We start from the raw sequence: 22,940 nt of genomic DNA on the forward strand, positions 1-22,940 counted from the left end.
TGACATTTTCGTGAAACAGGACCATGATTAATAAATTAATCGCAAACTTGGATTGGCTGAGCGGGAAGCACCTGAAGTTCAAACTAATCGTTGCTGGCTTATCTTCGTCTTCCTGAAGCCCTCTCACCCCTCCTGGAGACCTAACAAGGTCAAAGGGATTAATGACAAGACAGAAATAGAGGTGCTCTAGGTGTACTGCTGGAAAGAAGTGCTACTTTAGAGCTTTTATACAGGTGCACAATGGGCAATGCACTCATTAAGTGTGTGTTCATAGAAATAGATGTATGTAGGCAAGGATCCATTTTACTTGTCAGAAAGATTTTTGATCTTAGGTATTGCTGACAATTATCAGCATACTACTTTTGTCCTGAGACTTTTGGCAAACCGCTGTCATTCCTTTACAAATTAAAGAATATTGGATTACAATCCAAACCTCACATTTGTGTCAGGTAGCTGAATAAGTGATATTGGTTTTGTTTATTGAAGCTGACTCTAGCAATTGTCTTCTGAGGCCCAAATACAGAATAATAGATCGAGCAGACATGATAAAGCTATTATGCTAGTTGTGACTTCCGAGTGGTTCCTGGGCTCTTATTAAAATCTTTGTCTTACAAATAATAAGCCCACTTTATACTTGGCTAGTGAAACAATTTGATTTGATTTATCCATTATTGTTTTATTATAGTTATCACTTTGCCTGATATTGGTTATTGTATTTGTAAGAGTAAAAAAATTCTCCCTCTGACAACGCTAGCCAAACACTAAAAATAAACCATAAAAATATACATATGTATATGGCCTCTCTTCCTTCTTTGCATTAATGCAGTTTTTTTTCTAAAAACCATTTTACTGTAAATGCATTGATCAGCTTACATCAAATTACATTTTTCACGAACTTGGCCTTTAATGAGAAGGCTGGAGAGAAGATACTAGAGTGGGTTGTTTTTAGTGGCAAGAAGAACTTTCTTTTATCAGATCGAAAGAAAAAGGTGAGTCAGAAAGTTTCCCCTCCCTTAGGTCACCATGGGAGATCATTATTCTGATAACTACCCCCTTGGAAGTGACATTCAGTGCCCGTTCTGACTGACAGAATTTTTTAGAATTCAAACTTATAGGCCCATATAACTCCAGTTTAACTTTGGCCATGGTCTAACTCTTTGTTGAATTATGTCAAAGTTTGTTTAGACTGTTCAGTATGTTTCTTCTTTTTGCCATGCTCTTTCCTCATGCTCTTAAGAGAGCTATTTTGGTTGTTGTCCCCAGATATTCATGAATGTTTCGAGTGCCGATGAGCTGTAATTTAATCTTGTGCTTTTAGAGATTGTTTTACAATTGGCTATCTGTAGTTAAACCACAACTTATACCTGAGTCACATTTCCCCTTCGGCGGCCGTACGATGAGTCGAAAACAGCGGTTTTAACATTTTTTTGTACCAACTTCATTAAGGTGGTTTAAATTGGTTATGTATGAAACCAGAATCCAGAATATAATTGAAAGAAACATGGTAAAGAATCATCATTACGTAAGTGTGATTAAAATGTTGACACAATCATTCCTTTGTTGCTTTGAAAAGTTTCTTGAGAATTTGATTTGTGAAAGCAGCTTCTTCTTCTTCTTCTTCAGTGTAGACCTGTGTCCTTCACACTTGAAGATTAAAACAGGTGATTTTTGTGTCCGGTGCTTGTGCTGGACGGTGCAGTTGAACTGCTTGCTATGTTAGGCAATCTCTATCTCCGTGACTCCTCATGGTTTCAGATATCGTTTTTTGGAAGCGTCCATCCTAACTTCTATAGACATCTGACGTAGATGACAGGGTGTTTTTTTTTCATTGAAGTGACATAGATGACAATTGCCTTTGGTTCTTTTGTTCTTTATTCTCTTATAAATCAATGGTTTGCTCACCATTTTTTAGTGAAATATGCATTAATAGATTTCATTTTGTCTTATTTTCCTTAATTCTGATTTACAGGTTTACGAGAAAGAGCGAGAGAAGAGGAGAGTACAAGGCACCATGACGCTAGGGTCGTACGTACCCAATGGTGGAGCTTCAAGAGATCAGGTGATCAATACTTGCATTCACACTCAAAATAAATTGGTTTTCTCATACATTCCACACACAATGAATACATGCTCCTTTGCATTCAGACATAAAACAATCCCTGTTTCCCAAGGGTTGAGTAAAAACAAAAACAACCTGCATTCTTCTGCACTCAGAAACAAGTAAGACCCCATCATCCCCTTGCGTTCAGACACAAAATAACCCCTTAATCTCTTGCGTTCAGACAAATTATATGAATCGCTTTTATGTTGCAATCAGACACAAAAATGAACCCCAATCCCCTTGAATTTGGACACAAAATAAGCCCCCTTTTCCTTCATTTGAGACACAAAAGTAACCTCTGTTCCCATGCATTTAGAAATAAATCAAATCCATTTCCCCCTTTATAGAACAAAATTAATCGATTTCCCCTTGCACTCAGACAAAAATCAATCTCTGCTCCCTTGCATTCAGACAAAAATAAACCCTTGTGCCCTTCTCGCCTTTTAGTAGACCTAAAAAAAATTATTTCTCTCATATTCTGAAAAAAAAATCAACCCCTTATCTGTTGCATTCAGACACAAAATGAGCACCCAATTTCTTGAATTCAGATACAAAATAACCCTAAATCCCTTGTATTCATTTATGACAAAAATCTACATCACGACCAATCAGTTTGACAGCTATAAGTCGAAAAGATTGTATCTTTGATAACTTAGAGATATCACTTTAATAAAAATATACACAATATAGGGAATCCCTACTTGGGTTTTTCCCTGTGTTTACGATGGTAAATTGCACAATTTAGATACTGAAACTATCATAGTGTAATCTGCAGTGGTAGACATTTGTATATTGTATTTCACAACATGTCAAATGAAGGGGGATACATTGTTGAGTTTCTGTGATTGTAATAGTTGACTCTGAGAGAATGTAATTGATATTCATGCAAACAGTATTGTTGAAAGTATTCTAGCAATGTATTGTGATGTATTAAAAGGAAATTGATTATGTATTAAAACTTCCCCTTTAGATTATGATTGTCATGATGATGATTTTGTTAGTGATGATGTTGGTGGTGGTGGTGGTGATGACGATGATGATGATGATGTATTTTTAAGATTTTTAAGTTAATAAAAAAAAATAATTCAATAGTGTATAAAGATTGGAAAATGTTAATAGATATTTTAAAAATACCGGCCTTTGGGGAAATTTGGATGCAGTTTTGGCCAATAGGGTTAATTTCTCATTAGATGACACTTGATATTTGTACAAATTACAATTATTATCTGATGACTTTGGTAATAGTATATCTGTGAAGCACTTCAGGACATTGCCCCGTAGTATAATAGTCTATTCAGCCTTGTATCTGTAGTAACTCTGTTTGGGGTCTATGGAAAATTGTTCATTATTCTTGAATTGCATTGTGTTCAATGGGGTAGGATGTAGAGGGGTTTTTTTAATAATTTTTATAACCATTTCTTGTTCAAGTACCCAGTAAACTGTGATAAAGAAGTTCTGCCGATGATGTCATATCCCCATTTTGTTCTATTGTGTTTTATTATATGAAATTAGGTTTATTCAAAATTTTTCTACCAAGAACTAAAACAATTGGATTGACAAGTGATTAAGTACAACAGTTATTTACATCCACAACTTATTTCATCATAATGGAGACACATAATTTACACATGTTTGAAAAAATGAAACATTTATAATTTCATGTAATAACATAAAACTTTAAAATTCAATAACTTCATTATTTGTTATCCGATTTTGATGACAGTTTCATCATTTTACTCTGAATTTCACTCTATTTATTTAGATGTAAATATTTTCAGCCTGGACCATCCCTTTAATACAATATAATTCAGATGTTTCCCCACAAGGCTTGTGGGACTACTATTAGAGCATCCTACACGTTCTATGCATCATTGCTGCTCCCATTTTCTATCAAAATATCCCAGAACATTTTTTCGATCAATTTTCTTATCTCCAACCCATTTAATGTTCCCCCGCCAGGAAGCAGCGAATGTTCCCACAAGGCACGTCCCCTCCGAGCCCCAGTAACCCACTCCCACGCCAAGGTCAATCATTGAAACATCACTCGGCTGTGACTTGAGTCACTGCTTTCGTATCCTCGATCTAACTTTCTCATTTTCTTTCTTCATTTCTCCTATCATCTCTATAGAGATACACAGGTGAGCGGAAACGCATAGACAAAGACAGACATAATAAAGGTATCAATCTACTTTTTTTTAATTAATCGATGAGCATGTTGCGGAGCATGTTTGCAAGTTTTTATTATCTTTGGTTGCCTGCACGTGAGTAGCACAAACAATTTTATTTTAATTTCAATATCTATTAAGTTCACATGCTTGCCAGCAGTTGAGTATTTATTCTTTTTTTTTAAATTTCCTAGCAAAATCAGATTTACTAGTTCATTGCTATGATAATGGAGACTGCAACACAAAGCTTAGTAGTCATTATAGAAGATTACCTGTAAAATTGATTGCATTGACCACAGTGTACAATCAATCATGAAAAGCGGCCGTATGATCGATCGTTACCATGGTAATGGGACCGTGCATGCTTGAAATTGACCTGGATGATAAACTCTACTACCCTGTGGTAACTACCATGGTAAAAAAAAAGTTGCTAAACAGCCAACCAAATCAAGATTCCATGTTGCTTTCATAGTTAATTTTATGCAATTGGGCTCTAGTTTGATCTTTTGGTTTGTATATGACCATACTCTTGCTCATTGTCGGACCATATCACCTGTTGCGTGCTAGTGGATCTTCATGCAAATTTACTCTTTTGGGAGAGGCATTGCATTGAACAATACATGGAAGATTAACAATACCATTTTAAGTATTTGCATATCACTCTGTACACCTGCACTATGTGATTTTCTTTCAGATTCCTCATGAACATAATTTCTGCTCTTTTAGTGCCTGACAAAATATGTTTTTCATTTCAAGAATTTGGCACCTGCATTATGTGAATGTGTTTGATCGTATATTGTTTGCAAAGCTCTGACCAAATGTCAGATTTCTTTCTCATTTCATGATATGCATGCTAGCGGGGAAATCCCTGGTAATGATGTCATACATAAGGTACCGTCTCAACATTGTATTGACTGCAGATATGTAGCTTAAAATACTTTTGGCATGTATTAATATACAAGTTAAAGAAGCTTATAAGAGAGAAGTTGGTGGATTAATTTCACCAGGGCTCCGTAACACAAAGCTTAGCGATAAATAGCAAATATGAGAGAGCACTTGTGATTGGTTCCTGGTCGGTATTTTGCGCCAAATGCACATGTAATATTGATCTTGATTGGTCAGTTCATTTAGTGATTGATCGCTAATCTTTGTGTTATGGAGCCCAGATCTGCTTTTCGAATAGAAGAGCAAACAAAGCAATATGTTGGTGAGTGAAGTTACCACCCTAAAGACATGTCAAATAGAAAATAAGTAGAAAATCTCATGTTCCCAAGTTATCAGAATATTATGTTTTACCTGAGAGTATGCACTACCGTGAAACTCAACTTCAAGCTAATGCTGATATTTGTGCTGAAACCTCCCCCACCCTCCCCCCCCAAAAAAAAAACAGAACAACTTTCCCCCATACATATGTGTGTGTATTTGAGTTTTGTCAGACTTGTACAGTGTATTAATCAGATACGATTATTTACGTCTGGGACCGACCTTTAACGTCACCATCCGAGAGGCGTGACCAGGGCTCGAACCTCAAACTCTGCATCAATTTGTAACTTCCCCACATAGCTTGGATTACAGGCGCACGCCACAACGCCCCATACATAATGTGAAGAGAGGAGTATATATACATGTATATAAAGGAAAATAGTTTAGTCATGTGTATAAATTACAGTAACCTTCATTTAAAAATGACTTACCATTTTGATTTTTTTACATCTAAAGGAAACTCAGTGCCTGCATTCCCTTCTCATGACTACGACACACCCACCGAAGAAACTCCACCTCCGTACTACTCCGATAAAATCTATAAGGACACCAAGCGAAGAAACGACGAGGACAGACTTCCACAGGGCCACGTTGTAGAGGCCGACATCGAGGACGGCAGGTTGGTGATATCATCATCGTCGTCGTCATCGCTGCTGAGATCCCCTTCGCCGTCACCTTCCAGAATCTCTCAGGGCCTGGAGAGTCCTCCAACGAGAGACGAAGACGGAGACGGGAGCAGCCAGCCCGATCTGTCGTTACCCATCGAAAAACTCAGCGAGCGGGAGAGGTTGAGGATAACACGGGAGAACATGCTCGGCGACGGAGTGATTGTCAAGAACTTATCCGCCGATGACGGCTGCAGGGTGAAGAGGTTGAGCTCGGACTCGCGATTCGTCGAAGGCAAGCAGCTGAATGAACCTATCATGGAGTTAACGGAAAGCACGGTGGTGCAGAACATTGATGCGCATTCCAATGACGAGACCAGCGACGAGGAGAACGGCGATGGGGACTCGACGACGGAGGCGACCACCCCCTCGGGATCGGTATCGGTAAGTGGGGTGGGGCCAATCGATTTCTGGAACGCCCATTCCTCCGAAGACCACCTCCCTCCTGCACATGCACTTGCACAGGTAATCACCCTCTCTTTCTCTCACTTCCTACAGTCTCACTCTTGTCATTGTTACAACACAATGGCCCGAATTCACAAAGGTGGTTTTGAAAACCTTTGGTTAAATCCATGGTTTATGTAGATTTCCTGTATAAATTACGCTTAATTTAGGGGGTATCGGGCATTGAAAAAAAAAAGTCCAATGCTGATGCGCGCTTTCGTCACAGTGTGCCAAATTGACACCTGTTGCCGTGGTTATTCACGCTATTTTATTAATGAGTCCACTGTTTTTATTCACGAGTCCACTCTTCAAAGAGTGGACTCATTAATAAATAGTGTATTTAACCATGGTAACAGGCGTTAATTTGGCGCACTGTGACAAAAACTCGCATCAGCATTGGATATCTTTTATACACGTGCCCGTTACGCGCTAAATTAAGCGTAATTTATACAGGAAATCTGCATAAACCATGGATTTAACCGTGGGTTTTCAAAACCACCTTTGTGAATTCAGACCAATGTATTATATCTTCTTAGAATTGTATAGGTGTCATTAATAACAAAAAATATCTCTTGTTTTCAAAACAAGACAAAAGAAACAAGATGCTAGATTTAACCGCATTTGATTTTTGTAAAAAAATGTCTTCTATAGACCCTAACCCACATAACAGCTAAAGGGCTCAATGGATTAATAGACAAATTTTCTCACCCATGTCTTGATTTATGAAGTGATCTTCACATCTCACTCAAAATTTTCTTAGAATTACAACCCTTTGAAATTTCACACCAAGCGTCTTTTACTAGAAGACTCCTGGGCTCCGTAACACAAAGGTTTGCATTGAATCGCAAATACGAAAGAACCGCACTGATTGGTCCCTGGTCAGTATTTTAAACCTAATGCGTGTGTAACATTGATAGTGATTGGTCAGTTCATTTAGCGATTGATTGCAAATCTTTGTGTTACGGAGCCCACGATATAAAAATTTGTGAAATACATTTATGTTGGAAGTGAATTCTCAATTTCTCCTCTACTGTATAGATGGAGTTGGGAGAATGGTCAGCTCAGTGATTACCATTAGCCCTGTACGGAGAATTATCTTCATCTCTTTAAAAGCATTTCTTTTTTTTCTTTCATTAAAGTAGTTTTAAGCAAGCAATATAAAACACTCGTAAATCTGTCTTGCCACAAGATGAAATTAATATCTAGTATAGCTCTTTCCATTTTTGTTTTTAATTGCAAACCATGATATTCAATTCTTGACTGGATAGATTTCTGTCTGCTTATTTGAGTAGTCTATGCATTTCAGACTCTTTCTAGGTCTTGTGCAAAGATAACATTGAAAACAATTATTGAAAGTCGGCTACTCATTGAGAACGTGTTGTATCATGTTGTGTTGTAACATGACACTGGGTACTTTGAAACTTTCTAGCCTTTAACACACCTTGCATGGATAAATAATAAATTAATTTTCGGTTATTTTTCTACCGATCCTTAGTATGATATTCCACTACTTGTCTCTGTTCTGTCACTTGATGAAACCCCCATTTTCTGTTAATAATATCCCTTATCCCTTCAGTATAGTGCATGTTGTGTATATGTGTTAGTGAACTCCTTTTAACACCATCACAAACTCAATTGCACTTCACATAGTTTGGCAACCCATGGTATATTTTCTGTATATTCTGTAAGATTAGTAGGCTGGAGCTACCTTCTGTTAATCTGTTTTCCCATCTTTCTAAGTTGATAGTTGATCCTGTCTTTCACTGCATAAGTTTAGCATGAATGTTTATGCTGAACTGGGGCTCGTCTCACAAAGAGTTGCGATTGATCCGATTAATCGCAACTATGGAAAGCCAGCAAAGTCAACATATAAAAAAAGTTTATTCAAATTTTTTTGTAGATATGAATGTATATCCATATAACATTGATTTCTTGACAATTTGGTGTGTGCTCCTTTCTTTACAAAGGACATTTTGCAAATTACCTGTAGAAAAAATTATGACACTGATGGATTTCCATAGAGTAATAATTTGATCGAATCAATCGTAACTCTTTGTAAGATGGGGCCCTAGTATTACTGTGATAGAAATTTGCTGTTATAGTAATCTCATGGAATACTGACTATTGACTGGCTGTCGGAGCAACGTGCCATATTCAACAGCCTATCAAAACCCAGTATTAGTTATTTATTTATAGTTATTATTATAGCAAAGTTAGTATTACAATAAGTAGTAGAAGTATGTCTTTTACATGGCACGGCAGTCGGCACTGGTCTATGGGGGGGGGGGGCACTGGTCGTAAACATAAATTATTCACAATTTTACCCATGGCTTGTGACCAGTTCTTATGCTTATAAGATTTCGTGTTTTTTTTAAATATTTAAACACAGTTGGGGTGAATTTTCTACTGCCCTCACTAAATTTAATTTTAACAAATGTGTTTAGCATTCAGGTGATTGTTATGAACAAGATTTATTTTCATCTTCAAAGATTGAGTTTCAACTTTATTTTTTAACTTTAGCTTCTGAGAATTGAAGTTACACATGAGAATTGATATATTCAAACGGTATAACGAAACTCTACCCAGACTTGAAAGTGTCGGATGTAGAAAGATACGCAAAAACACCATGTTGAAATGGTTCACTCAAAGTGGTTCTTCACCTCCCCCCCCCACAGAAAAGAAGAAAATTTTAGAAAAAATCTCAACGCTTTCTTTTCAAGATAGAATGCTGAAATGTAGGGTAGTCTTTTTTTCATTTAAGTCAAATTACCAAGAAAAAAGGATAACTACAATGCAGTGTTATATATATCATTATTCAGATTTTGGCAAAAATCTAATAGGAATTGGGAAGTTTTTGATATGTTTCTCCATCCTATGCCAAGATAAATGTATCCTTTATTTAATGAGAGCTCCTACCTAATGCATGCCAGAAAGAAATGAAAAACTTCCATGATGCTCTTAATATAACAGATGCATGTATATAATTAATATGAATGAAATATCTGTCAAAGTTAAATGGCTTTGAATATGGTATGTAGTAAACACAGGGTAACCAAGGAACTTGTCTTTAAACTGTTGCCAATTTGGCAGTGATTGGAATGCACAGACCGTTAATGCTTCCACTGATTGTAAAATGTCTGATGCAAATTGGAAACAAATCCTTCAGACACTGACATATTCATCATGATCAAACTAATATTTCCTCAACATTACTGAAGATACACATGAGATAATATAAACAAAAATAATCAATCCAAATGGAATTGATAATCATATATCCTGCCATTTCAAGATTCTGCTGTACTGTTCGCCAAAAATTAAATCAATTGATAAATCTAATGCTTCCTATCTATCATTAGCGAAGAAAAGTTGAAAAAATCAAGGTGTCGTCAGGAGATGAGTGTTGCATTGTGGGATGGCATCCACTTGGTCTGCATTCTATTTGTCTAATGACATCATGGCTAAAGACATTAGTGCCCCATAGCACAAAAGTTTGTGATGAATTGCTAATTTGAAAGAACAATTCTGATTGGTTCCTGGTCAGTCTACTGAGCTGAATGCGCATACAACGATGATCTTGATAGGCCATTTCATTTAGCAATTTATTTCTAACCATTGTGTTATTGGGTCTTGGTCTATTATCAGTTTGGTGTAATTAACAGTTGGTCCAAGTATTCACTTGGTCTTATACCCCTTTCATAAACCCAATTATGCGGCTAATAGCAGCATAATTTGGTCGTAAAATCGGAGGAGGACCAGAGTTATCCGCATTATTTTGATGCTGCAATTATCCGCATAATAGCAGCATCGGGACCAGATTTTGACTTTATGAACGCATTTCAAAAGTAATGCGGATAATTGCCATGGAGCGGTCACAAGGTCACCCTTTTCCAACACAACCACATCGGAGGGGGTGTGTGCGGTTGCCATGATGATTATCCTCCTTTTTCAGGACGGGCGCTCGTAAAAATAGTGCGGATTATTTTCGGAGTTTATGAACGCAATTTTTATTGAATTATCCGCATTACTCTTAGGCGGCTAATTGGAGGATAGGTTTATGAAAGGGGTATAATACTCACCTGGTCTAACTGTACGGGTGGTCTAATTTCTATTTTGTCGGATTTCCACCTTGTCTGCTCATTATTTTGTACTTTAGAAAAATTTTGTTCACAAACAGTTTGTCTGATCATGTAGTATAGTGAATGATTGTATTAACGACTGGCCTTGTATAACCGAATACGTGTATCGTACGCGTCCGAAAATAATTTCATACGCTTAAAACTTTGCAACATCTTTTCAAAGGGAACTTGAATAGAAAGATGATGAAAAATGGTCAAAAACACATTTTCAAAGTCTTAATATTGCAAAGAAAATAAGATATGGTCAAAATAGCTCATTAGTGATTTTGTTGTTTTCTCAACTTTTCCCATAGAAAACACATGTTCCGTAATGCAATACCTTTTTCAAGTGACCAAAATATATCACATGTGAAGAGGGGTCCGATTGGAAGCGAATATCGTAAAAAGGAATAATGGTTTCGGCAAAATTTTTACATATATTTATATTTTGTAGGTAATTGTGTATTTATGGTGAAAGTTTGTTGAATTTTATGAGAAGGATGTGTTCGATATGATTGAATTCATGAAAAGTGTTTGGTCATACGATCCACTACCATAAATGCACCAAGTGGATATGTGTCGAAATGGGTAGAGCCTCACTGGAAATTTAGAGAAAGCTGTAAATGGCTGAATGGCAATTACACCGCATTTTAGTAGATGCATTGGTTGTTGATTAAAAGGATTAGACCAAATGGAAGTTAGACAAAACGGTTGTAGACCAAATGGCAATGTGTCTCATCTTGGATGTAAGTGCATTGCACTGTGTTCCCATGTCAGAGTCGGTTTTCCTTCATGATAATTCCTTTTAATATTCTCTATTATACGCACATATTACTTCTTGGCATGGAATGTTTGGAGATGGAAGTTATAACTTATGCAGTGTTTATCAAAGGTGATGTTATAAGGAAGGTGAAATTAGGGCTCAAACCACTATGTGCGTATCTTTTTACTACCATTCTATGCCCCTTACTCCCCTCCTCTCTCCTTTTCTTTTCTCTTTTTTTCCTCTCTTCCCCTCTTTATTTACAATCCCACTCTCTCTTACCTTCCCTTCCCTCTTTTTCACACTGCACTTTCTCTCTCTCTGCCCTTTCTGTCAATCTCTGCAGTCCCCCCCCCCCCCCCGATTGAAATCTTGGCATTAAAACCAACTTATTGTCAGGGTGAACTTCACCTATGACCCCCATAAATATGTTAATGATTATAATATTCAGTTCTTACTTTTATATACAGCAAGACAAATGAAAAAATAAATGTTCATTAATATGCTTTGAGTCTTATAAAATATTCAGAGGTGCACTAACAAACGCATGACATCGTGATGATGTCATTATGATGTCATAAGGTGTGTTAAATGTCATAATGGTTTGCCAATGTTTATTAATCACTTCAGGTCCAGAAAAAAATGCTCAGAGTTGTGTCAGACAAACTCACAATGTCATAATGATGTCATGATGTCATGAATCATGTTTAATGTTGTCTTAATAATTTGCCAATGACAACATGAGTCCTGTTATAAGTCAGTCAGTGCAAATTTGTAGATTTTATTTACTTTTGTTTGTTAATCTAAGAAATTCATTGGTCTAAAGTATTTTTTTTTCAACATTTTGCCTTGGAAGCCTCAAATCCAATCGACTCTGTACACAAAATGTTGCTTTGTTTTAAGGATTCTGGTAAAATTGATCAACTTAGCCACACCCCAAGATGTTTTGAAATAATTTTTGTCAGAAAAATACTTTTGATTATTTTTCCTTCTCTCTTTCTCCCTCCCTCACTTCAGCACAATGACTCGTATATTTCTAGAGATATAATTTCCAATTGTTGGTTTCCATTTCATTATTTTCATCAGTAGTATAAAGTTTTTTTCCCCTTACTTTCTAGACCCAAGCAACATTAACAAGAGTACCAGAGGAATCTCAGATGCCTCCTTATCTTAATCAGGTAATTTTATTTACGATTCTATCATCATACAATAGTCATCATACAATCTAGGATAATTGTTTATTCATTTATTCAAATTGGATTGACTTTCTTATAGATTTATGTTTTTTAAGGAGGGGGGGGGGGGTAAAGTCATTGTCAAGATGAGTCATTTCTTTCTTTGAGTTTTACTTTATTTCTCAAGTCTTCAGTCCCCTCTTCTTTGACATCAAATTGTATGTATGATGTCCTGTTTATCCTAAAATGCTAGATGTTTATAATTTTTTGTGAAATCGCACATATGTATAATCTGTTGTAGAACCATCCTCATGTTCTTTTATATCTCATTTGCATTAAAATCTGATAACATCAACATTATATATGTATATGAAGATCCATTATAAAATACATAACAGCCCATTACCTCTGAGTCTGCACAAATGTTTCATATCATGATAGCGCACAATCACTTCATTTCCATTACAGTATACATATACATTATAATCCATTATATTATTTCATGATTATCGTAATACCAAGTATTCATAATCATAACTTTTGTTGCACATTGACTATTATTTCAGGGTTGATTTCATTGAAGTCAAGTGTACAACGGACTTTGGGTTGTTGTTGATGTTAATTGTTAGCACTCATCATCAAGAAATTATTTTCACCATAAATTGGTTATTGCAGTTGGATAGAATGTGGAGCGTGTAGAGTTCAAGAAAATTTGTGATTTGGTAGTCGATAAGATTCCTCCAAGTGATGCTTAGATCTTCAACTACAATGGTTGATGGTCATGAGGTTTTTGCTCCAATCTTTTATATTTGTCTACATTTTTATGGCAGCAGTGAAAAACAAAGATTGAATCCATGGGTATAATGTTTATTAATAAAAGAATAAATCTTATAAGGATATTGTGACTAGATCCTTCACAATCTGGGGCCCGTGTTACGAAGGGTTGCAATTGAAAAGCCAGCAACGGCAACATCTAACATACACGTTTGTTCAGAATAGTTGGTAGAAATGATGTATATTCATACATGCACTGTTTTTCTTGACAATTCAGTATACCTCGCTTTGTTTTCTAAGGACATTGAGCAAATTTTCTAAAGAAATATTGTGACATTGATGGTAACTCTTTGTAAGACGGGGCCCTGGTATGTAATCAAGTACCTGGGGACAGGTGTTGGACCAAGCTTGTCTTTCTGTACCAAGACAAGGGTGAAAGAATACCCTGTCATCTGAAGGGGCTATCCAAAAATAGAATTGGTACTGCTGTTGAACCATCTACTTCCTATAGTGAAAATTGGTTTGTTGGTATTGGAGATTTTTTTTCTCAGAATAAAAAGTAATGTGATAGGATATTTGAATTGGTCACTTTGAAGTTAAACATGATCTTTTTCATTTCTGTGTATTTGCTAAATCCCAATCATTTAAAATTTGAATATATAAAGTTAAGGATTTTTTTGTCAGTTTGTTTATTCAATTTTGATAAATAGTTCAAAGGTTTTTGTCTATTCATAGGTATATATAATGTATTTCATTTTAAAATCATGATTTGAATTATGTTTTATCAATAAAAGAGATATTTTGGTCTTAACCTCTTTTTATTGTTAAAAAAAATACACAGAAACAAAATTGAATGCTAAAAATACTTTGTTGATATATAGAAAGAGGGAGAATAAAATTACCTGAATTAAACAGAAACTCGTTATTGAGTGATTTTGATCATTTAAAAGTGAAATTTGTGAGTAACATTTGTCTGCTCACTCTAAATTCACTTAAAATTAAGTGATCTATGATGTAACTACCAAATGGCTTTGATGCCAAGTGAAAATTTAATAATTTAAAAAAAAAAGAAATCTAGATTGACTTTTTTGGTTTTGCCATTAAACTTGACTTTGATCTGTTACTTTAAGTTAACAAAAAAAAAAGATTTTTGACAGGATAATGAACGACTAGATAGCCCTTTTAGAGTGCTTGTGATGATGTAAGGTTGAATCTTCTAGGATAATCTAATTAAAATTTAGGGTTCCTCATTTCAAAAATATTCCCTGTTGAAAAAAAACCTGACTTCCTGGATTGAAAAGAAAGTTCTTTGACCTTAAAAGTGCAAAATCTTGTCAACATTTTTGGTAAAAAATTGTGATTCATGTTATATTTATGTGAGCTACACACTGTATCTGAACATGAATCATAATTATGTGTTTAGATGTGAGAAATGGGGAGGGGGTATATTGAGAGGACATTGTTATCTAACTTTTCTTCCTGTAGCTGTATGAGAAGGTCTATTGAACTCCATATGCAGGAAAGGGGGAGAGGGGCAGTTAGAGTGTGTAGCCATGAGATAGGGTCTTTCATGTCCAACTATTTTCTTGAAGGCACGAAACAAGAAAGCACTGGCGACATGGATCGCAGATGCTGCCATGAGATAAGGTGATATAGCCACTTGGAAGAAGCTTCCATAGGTTGGGCAAAAAAATCTACATGGATATTTTTGGTTCTGCGGGACAGATGTTTGGCAGTCTTGTGAAGCTAAATCCTCATTATTCTTGGCAGGCGACAGTGATGTCACAATTTTTATAGGACTTTCATGCCTTTACTCTGGGGATGTTTGCCAATGTAAGGATGTACAAAGGAAAGAGGGGAACGGGGATATTTTCATAGTGTTTATGCAACCACAGAGGACATAGATGTAGATAAAGCAGCGGATGGTTGTGTTTTTCTTCAAAAGAAGGCTTCCGAGAGAAATGGAACCCGTATGTTTGCAACAGATTAAAACATGAACTTGCTGCTGACGTGGTCTAACATTTGGACTGCATTTCACAGTTCCTATCTCAACGTGGCCAATGTTTATAGACTGTTCCATCGCTCACTGCAAGAACTTCCTTCTAGAAACACTGAGATTTATCTGGTGCAAAAGATACAAAGACAAGCCACCATGTAGTATTTTTAGCCCTCCATATATCCTGGATTTTTTAATGGTGATTTTGCAGAATGCATATGACTACTTCTATTGAAATTGCAATTGATTGTGTGAAGCAGGTTTTACAGCCTTGTCAAGGATAGATACTGATGTCTTTGAGAAATCATCCAGGACTATGGATTGAAGCAGAACTGCCTGTAGGAATCCTTCCACAGCCTCTCTGCACTGTAGGAATAAAAGAGGTCACTAGGATCAACCATAAATCACTTCACTTCTGTAGTTTGTTTTTCACACTTGGCTTAGGTTGTTCAGGATTACCTTTTCTTGATCTACGTTGAGTGACGCCACCGACCTGTTTTTCCTAAGGTGCTGCTTCATGTCTCCCCCGCCCCCTCCTCCAACACCCAAATGATTTGACAATTATCTAAACCCACATTCTGGCACTTCGGCGGACCTGTTTCATCATATTGCACAGGTATCACAGTTTCCTAGAGACACAACCATTACTGATATTCTTTGATCACTTGCCTTATGGATTATCATGCACTTCTTCAAAATTGTTCCAAGGTCTCCAAAACTTTCAATCAGTGTTGAAAAAATTCTATGGGATTCTTAATGTCTAATGTGGATTAGTTGTAGTACACTGTCTTGTAGATTTGGAGGGTATTTGCATCAAATTGTGATTTATTGATGAAATAAGTCCTGTTGTGCCAAGGATAACAAGGAGCGTGGATTTGAAGGAAGCTCTACCAGTACCTACATGCAAGTGGTAGTCTTTTCATCATGATGGATACATTTAGTGAACTCTTGTGAAATCTAGGCTATTTTCCTCAGTGTATTTGGCAACTTGCTCACATCATAACTCTTTATCTGATGCATGTGTCTTTAGATTACATCTCCAGCTCTCAAACCTATAAACAAACAAAAATTACATCATCGCTTACATCATCGCTTAATGATATATTCATCTGGCATTCATCTCATCAAAATCGCATCCGAAGAAAATAAATACAAGGCACCTGTTATTTGTGTCCAGACTGCCGTTGCAGCCACTACTTCCACAACCACTACCACACACACCACATCCCCAGATAGGCCAAACCAAGTTGATATCAACACCACCAACAACATGGCCAACATGTCTATGGATTTCTCTTTCCTCAAACGACGCCAGACCCCCAAGAAGTCCCTCAAGGTCATGATTAGCAGTCGCAGCCCCCGCCTCCTCCGCAAGTTCACCCGCTCCCCGGTGGTGGCCTACTCCTCCAGGGGGGCTAGTAGCCCCTGGTCCAACCTCTCCTCCCCTATGACATCTTCTGATGGGTCCCTGTCTGGGTATGAGGTGAGAGCAAGAAGGGTCTAACTCGCATGGAAGCCTGTCTGCATGAGATTTGCATTAACAGTACTAAGAACAGCATCTTTTTTTCTTCTTTCTGTAACTCCAAGACATTTTCAGTTTGGCCCTTACTAATGATTCTTGACTAATCTCTAGTGAAAATCATAAGGATATTAGCTTCTAAACATTTAATTTGATACAGATACAGAACATCAATTGAGCTTATCTTAAATATACTTTAGACCACACATTTGCAAGTGCTACTTGTGTCCTACTTCAACAGGGGCACATTCTTTAATCCACCCTTAAGAATGTCTCCCCCTATATGCACACATTTGTGTATATTTGCTTTGAAATGAGCAAACAAAGATGCTCATGAATTATTTCATACATCTTCTTCATAATTGATATCAGATTAAGAAGACGAAATATAGTACTTCGTAGACGTTTTGACTAAAGTCTTGGACTAAAATTGGGGTAACTCACGAATGCAATCCAGTTCATGCAATAGTATGTTTTTGTAATTAACAGAAGGAAGCAAATGACATAGTGACATTTTCTGTAAAAGACAGAATGCACCTGCCACGTATACCAATATCCTTGCAATACCATGATGCATGCCTGACATATCTCTTAGCAAGTTGACATATTTCTTACCGAGATGAATACTGAATAAACCTAGGCTGAGAAGAAGAATATAGATAAGATCTTATGAATAACGATAACTCAAATTTGATCCTAATGGAAATTAGCTAAAGACTTCAATGTCAATTCATATCAAGTTAAGTAAACACTCATTTCTTTTTTGTGAAAGCAGGGGTCATCTTGGTGAAAGAGGGTCATGAATTAAGAATGATGTCTGATGCACACCAAATGTGCACATTTGGTGTGCATCAGACATCATTCTTAATTCTCGTATTGTTACATTAATGTTCATACTGTACATCTATTCCAGTATTGTTATCATTCTCAGCAACATACAGCATTCAAACTTAATTTTATAAATTTACAGTTTAATATTTTAATAACGCTGGATAACGTGACATAATGGAGCGTTGTGGCCCAGTGGATTAGTCTTCGGACTTTGAAACAGAGGGTTGTGGGTTCGAATCCCAGCCATGGCGTAATTTCCTTCAGCAAGAAATTTATCCACATTGTGCTGCACTCGACCCAGGTGAGGTGAATGGGTACCCGGTAGGATTTTTCCTTGAACGCTTTAGCGCCTATTAATATGGCGGCTCAGCTACAGCCGGGGTAATAATATGATACCAATTATCAAAGCGCAGTAGAGTATATGCACATAGTAGCTGCGCTATATAAATGGACCTATTATTATTGTTATAATTCTGTTTCTTGATAATAAAAATGGAGAATGCATTGATGATGGAAGTAAGCTATTGACTACGCATTCTTTTCCCAGATCTGACATAATTGTGTAAAATGAATATTGCATTTGTATATTTCTATTTTTGCCAAAAAAAAGTTACCCTGGTTTTTTGTATTTTACGGTTGTTCCAATATGGACAGAATTTTTAAGGCCTTATTATGAAAAAATGAGGCAAGTTTGTATGTACATTAATGTAGATTATCATTCTTTACCTGATTTGAGTTTGGCAAGTCGTCTTCATCATTCTATATTGACACTCATGCTAACATTACACCTTGACTGATTAACATTATTCATTACACTGATATGGCATGTGCATGAGTAGTATGGATGACCTAATTTATCATATGGTTATTGCATCATGTATACTTGTGTCCTGTCTTTCAAAGAGTTACGATTGATCCGATCAACCAAAATTATGGATGGCCAGCAACGTCAACATCTAAGATGCAAATTTATTCAAAGTATTTTCTAGATATGAAGTCATATCTATACTTTTGAAGATTCAGTGTGATTCTCTCTGTTTACTAAGGATATTGTGCAAATTTCTTGGAAAATTTATCACAATTCGGCCTTTGGCTGCGATGATCTTTTATTAAACCATTTTATCTATCTATCTGGAAAACAAATTACATTTGAGATGAATTGTATCAATCATTACTCTTTGTAAGACGTGACCCAGTACTATCTGGACCTGGGGGCCGTTTCATAAAGCTGTTCGTAAGTTAAGAACGACTTTAAGAACGACTGGTGATCCTTTCTTACGCGTTACCATCGTCATTGAATATAACATTTACCACAAGAAAGGATCACCATTCGTTCTTAAGTCGCTCTTAACTTACGAACAGCTTTATGAAACACCCACCCGGCTCAATAAACTTTGTAATAAATGCTGAGATTCGTGACAAATTTTTTCCAGCCAATCAAATATGACCACTTCAGTCAATTATTAATTTTTAATTACTTGCAATTGATGACAGGTTTGTCTGATGCCGGGATCTGTATTCACACTGTATCATGGACCAACCCTAACATTTTCTTCTTATTTTTTATTTGCAAATAATCGCATTTTAGATAATGATCAGTAGGACATTCACAGGCTACTTAATGAGAAAATGAGGGAAATCTGTGACCTGATTTCATAAATAGTATTCCGTAACAGCATACAAATGCTTTAACATGACTGGCACATCATACTTGGAATCAGTCCAAAATCTATCATGGAAGATAATATCATTGTGAAATCTAAACAATGGGCCTTAGATTATTATCATTCAGTACTGATTTCTAAGTGCGATTATCAATCCTTTTCCTGTCGCCATACGGTAGCCAGATTTTCGCCGGAAGAGGTCGTACTTTCTTGTGATCCTAATTTAACTTTAGTAAGAAAATATGCATGATGATCCAATAGAATTATTTCAAATTGACCTGCTAGGAATCTTTGCAGTGAAGTTGACTTTGCCAGTGTATGGATTTTTCAGCTTTGAAAATAAGTCTATTATTTTTACTAGATGTTTACATTTGTTGAGAATGCAATGAATTAACATAAGGTTTCTGATTTCAAAATGATTTAGATGTTTTTCAATGATATCCCTACAATGAGAACAATGTGAAAGTAAATGGAGAGGCCAGCAATATGAGTAAGGGCTTAAGTGAGAATATATTATCAAAAATAGTCAATGAGTTTGACTTTACAATGCTTTTTTGTCACTGAAAGTTAGTCAGTATCAATTTTTTTCTATCAAACTATTTAACGTGATGATAACAAGATTTCCATCCCGAACTTTTTATTATAGCCCTTTCACTTTTTTTAAGAAATACATTTGATTAACCTGTCCCTTTTGGATGAAAAGTTCCATGTTGGAGGTTTCTCAACAAATAATTGATTTCCTTGTTTCTCCATGGTGAAGTATGAATACAGAGATTGATTAATCTTTTTTTTTTCAGAGAGGAAGTGATAGTCCTAGCAGTAGTCTTGGTAGGAGCACGGTTAGTTCAACAACAAGTGACGATTTCAGTAGTAGTGATGGTAAGTGTTGAGTATGTTTTATTTTATTTAGATGAAAGAAAACAGAGGTGAAAAGAGTATAGAGTAAGTAGTAATTTAGATGAAAAAACAGAGGCGGAAAGAAAATAAAGTAAGTAGAGAGTAAGTAGTAATTTAGATGAAAGAAAACAGAGGCGGAAAGAAAATAAAGTAAGTAGAGAGTGAGTAGTAATTTAGATGAAAGAAAACAGAGGCGGAAAGAAAATAAAGTAAGTAGAGATTAAGTAGTACTTTAGATGAAAGAAAACAGAGGTGGAAAGAAAAGAAAGTAAGTAGAGAGTAGGTAGTAATTTAGATGAAAGAAAACAAAGGCGGAAAGAAAAAGAAAGAAAGAAAGAAGAAAGAACGAAAGAAAGAAAGAACGAAAGAAAGAAAGAAGAAAGAAAGAAAGAAAGAAAGAAAAAAGGAAGAGATAAGGAAGGTAGAAAAATGGAAAAAAGTGAAAAAGAGGATGCATAGAAATGCAGCAGTATAGAATATCACACTAATACAAAGCGTCTCAGCAGAAAAAAGAAGACTTGTTCTGGATGAATATAATCCTTACAATGCCTCTAAGAAACGTGCCATATTTGAATAAGTCGAGTATGAAGGAAGGTGGTTTGCTCAAATTTGAGAAGGCGATGATGGAATGAGATGACCTGATAATAGGGTGTGCCTTCCAGAAACATGTCGTCAGGTGGGTGGCTCATCTTACTGGAACAAACCTTTGTCATTTGTAGAACATCTTGTCTGGCCTGATCCACGAATGCTGCATTTCTTATGTATATAGGCTCCTGAAAAATTTGCGTGAAAAGGGTTTCGACTAGAACGATATTGAATGAAATGTAACTGTGGTTGTAGTGTCAAATTTTGAGTTGGTGAAAAGATGTTCCCAAAGGGTCATCATCATTTTTTTTTCAAAGGAAAATGAAGGGGAAAAAACGAAAGGGGAAAAAACTCTGAGGACATAAAACTTTCCAAAGTTGCTAGATAAAAGAGGCAATGTAAAGTAATATAATATGATGATGTAGATTTCAGAAATTACAGATTAATAGATATTTGATAAAAGAGATTACCGGTACTATGGAATTTGTTTTTTTATCCTTTGGCATTTTAATGGGTCAATTATAAGAATTTTTTTGGACAGATTTATGATTTTGTTGTGTTACTTGTGTCTATTCTTAATTTATGTTTTCCCCAAGGCAGTAATCAAAATGTATTTTTTAGATTCTCATAAAAGAAATGATTCTTATTGATAAAATAGTTGTGTTCAATTCATCTTCATAAATTTCATTCTTCTTCCCATCTGTTGTAATAGGTCCATCTACAAGAAGGCAGCAGTCGCACAGCCCCGACGTTCAACTCAAACCTACTCTATTCTGTTCGGTAGCAAGGGCAAAGACAGACTACATTCCCAGCCCATACGACACAGGAGCACTGGCATTCAAGGTAAAGAACTTTCTCATGTATTGCACACCAAGTAGGTCCTGCTGATAGGATGTCAAAAGCAGGGAAGGTACTTGTCTGCAGATACAAACCCTAACTGGATCTTTAGAATGTCTGTATTGAAACAAGTCTACAATGGAGTCCTTTTGCATAATCTTTCTTACCATGCAAGTGCTCTATGCTGGTACAAGTAATGATTATACGAACACTGGAAATTGTTAAGATCGCCCATACCTGCTTATGTGTCCTCTGGTTTGAACAAGTTAATTACTTGTAAAGACTACTGATTTAAAAAAAAAGTACCTGCATAGGCCATTGGTTTTAAAAAGTTAGCTAGCTGTAAAGACCTTTGGTTTGAAAAGGTGATCTACCTGTAAACACCACCCACTGGATTTAAAAAGTTAAATTATTTTGAATTCCAACTTTCAGAAAGGAGACTTGGTGTACATCACCCGCAAGCCCTCAGGGGGTTACTGGGAAGGGGTGTGTCAGAACAAGAGTGGCAAGTTCAAGTTTACGTTCGTGGAAGAGCTGAGTAGAGAGGAGATGCCCGGCCTGGAAGGGGGGCATACTTTCCCCCTTGGTCCTAACCAAACCAATGCTACTTATGTGTTGCATCTGCAAAGTGTTGAAGAGCTACTCAGAAGGATAGAGTGCGATGTGAGTACATTGTTTTGTTCTGCTGTGTGATTTTTTTCTTTTACTGCGCTGCTTGCTTTTGAGACCAAATTTGCAACGCCTGGTACTCAAATAAAACTGCCTGGGGACGAAATGAAAAGCAAGATGAAAATCTTTTAGAGATTGCATGTAAAAAAAGTTAATCCATATAGAGGGCTGTTTTTTTTCTTGACAGTCGGGACAGCCTATTAATTGAACACGTGTAAATGAAATACCTGGTTACTAGGTCCACTAGAAAGAATCATTGAAGATTTTAGCCTTTCTTTTCAGATGAACCTGTTCATTTACAATGGATTATTGTTTGACTTTTTTATTTTTGTTGTTTGTCATGATTGTGCACAGCTGTGCAATAAAATGTTCATGGTATTGACAGAAAAGAGTTGTAAGTTCAATTTTTTTTTACCATACTGCCTTGCAGAGGAGATTACATTGCCCACTACCATCACGCAGCACTCATGAGGC

The 22,940-nt window shown here is 36.2% G+C and overlaps 1 pseudogene; it reads left to right on the plus strand.

Annotated features, from left to right (window-relative positions):
- LOC121413848 overlaps nucleotides 1-22,940 on the plus strand; it is a 76,633-nt pseudogene that overhangs the window by 45,981 nt on the left and 7,712 nt on the right.

This window comes from Lytechinus variegatus, chromosome 4 (assembly GCF_018143015.1).
Source record: "Lytechinus variegatus isolate NC3 chromosome 4, Lvar_3.0, whole genome shotgun sequence".
NCBI lineage: Eukaryota > Metazoa > Echinodermata > Echinoidea > Temnopleuroida > Toxopneustidae > Lytechinus > Lytechinus variegatus.